Source organism: Mustela lutreola, chromosome 3, assembly GCF_030435805.1.
Source record: "Mustela lutreola isolate mMusLut2 chromosome 3, mMusLut2.pri, whole genome shotgun sequence".
NCBI lineage: Eukaryota > Metazoa > Chordata > Mammalia > Carnivora > Mustelidae > Mustela > Mustela lutreola.
Genome location: NC_081292.1, coordinates 3,212,738 through 3,214,551, shown reverse-complemented (window position 1 = coordinate 3,214,551; position 1,814 = coordinate 3,212,738). Strand labels below are relative to the sequence as shown.

At 43.2% G+C, this 1,814-nt stretch overlaps 1 non-coding gene across 1 annotated transcript; it reads right to left on the bottom strand.

Moving 5' to 3' along the window:
- Window positions 1–1,254: 1,254 nt before the first annotated feature.
- LOC131828458 (small nucleolar RNA U13) lies at window positions 1,255–1,358 on the bottom strand. The gene has a single exon (XR_009352464.1). It is a non-coding gene; the product is annotated as a small nucleolar RNA U13 (small nucleolar RNA).
- Window positions 1,359–1,814: the final 456 nt, after the last annotated feature.

Genomic DNA, 1,814 nt, shown 5'->3' with positions numbered 1-1,814 from the left:
ACGCTGTGTATGGGCTGGAGGGAGTCCGGCTGCATGTCAGAGGCTTCGGTTCCGGACGCTGAAATTTGGATCCTAGCATCTTCATGAAGCATGAAATGTTCTTTTGATCTTCTTGAAACATTTAAGAATGTAAATAATGTAAAAGCCATTCTTAAGCTTACAGGCTGTACGGAAAGGCAGTGGGTTGGCCCTGGCTCCCAGACCGGTTTGCTGACCTGCCTTCCCATGTCGGTGGAACTCGGTACAGCTTTTGTTTGGTGACACGGAACGCCAGGGAGATCCACGTTACCGCAGGCCCCACTCCTTCCTGCTGAGTAGGCTCCCATGGTACGGCTTTAGAGAAGTGTGTTTCTCCCACTATAATCGACAAATAATTCCCACTTTGGGTTTCCAGTGTTGATGATCACAGGTAAAGCCCTAGAAACATTCGTGTACAGGTTTTGTGTGAACAAAGGATGTCCACTTGGACATGCTTGAGTATATGCTGAGGAGTGGAATTGTGTATTGAAGTCCGTAAGAAACTGCCAAACTTCAGCGGCGCTACCGTTCTGCATTCCCACCAGCAGTAAAGTTCAAGTTTCAGCTGCTCTGCATCATCTGCAAAATTGGTAGTTTTTTGTTTTAATTTTAGCCATTTTCATTGGGGTAGGCTTTAATTTTGCATTTCTGTAATGACAAATGTAGAGCATCTTTTTTTTTTATTTGCTTATTTACCGTATTTTCTTTGGTTAAGTGTCCAAATCTTTTGCCCATCTTTTTATTGGGTTTTCTTTTTGTTGAGTCTTGAGAATTTTATGTCTTCTGAATACAGTCCCTTTGCTAGATTATGAGATTTGCAAATGTTTTCTCCCAGTCTGTTGCTTATCTTTTCCTTCTCTTGATAGTATCTTTCAAAGAACAGAAGTTATTATTTCTCTCTGAGAAGTTCTTAATTTTGAGGAAGTCCAGTTGATCAGTTTTTTCCTCTGGGGACCATGCTTTTCTTGTATCTAAAACCGTGTCATCAGTGCTCGCTTCGGCAGCACACCTTGTCATCAGACCCAAAGTTGCAAAGATCTTCTCTGTGTGTCTTAATTCTTTTAAGTAGGCTCCACGCCCTGCATGGAGCCCAGCGGGGGTGGGGGGGGTGTGTGAACTCCAGCCCTGAGATGGAGACCTGAGCTGAGATCAAGACTCAGACACTCAGGTGCCCTCTCTATTGTATTTCATTTTTATTTCTGTTTAAGCAATTATTATTTTTATTTTTTTTTTACACATCAGATGGGTAATGTGCCAAGGTCGGAACAAGGTTTGAGGGAGGCACATGTCACACAAGACTGTGAACACCCAGTCATCACGCTTATGAACTACAAAAGGATCTAAGCAATTATTTTTAAATCTTACCTTTTTAAATCCATGCATGGCCTCTAGTATGTATGCCTCCAGTAACATGCTGCTGTGTAAGAAATCCCCAGTAGCGTTTCCTGCGTGTAGGCAGGTGCAGCATTCTTACCCCAACCTGGGCACTTCAGTTTTGGTTATCTAGGGAGGTTCCCTCCTTGGGTCCTTGAGCCACACGCCTGTCTATTACAGTCCCTTGCTAACTGGTGTCTTCATCATCTCTAGAGCTGTTTTCCTCTTCTCTTCTGGTATCAGGTTACCAAGACATTTTATGAAGATTAATCTTTCCTAGTCAGAAATGTGAAAAGTAGCTGATTATTAAAGTGGTTACTGGGGGCCACACCTCTTCTAATATTGTGTACCTTTTCGTGTAATCCTCCCGTGAGCTTGTGAAGTGTCCGTACTTTAAAAGAAGGGGATGGGCGCTCAGGCTA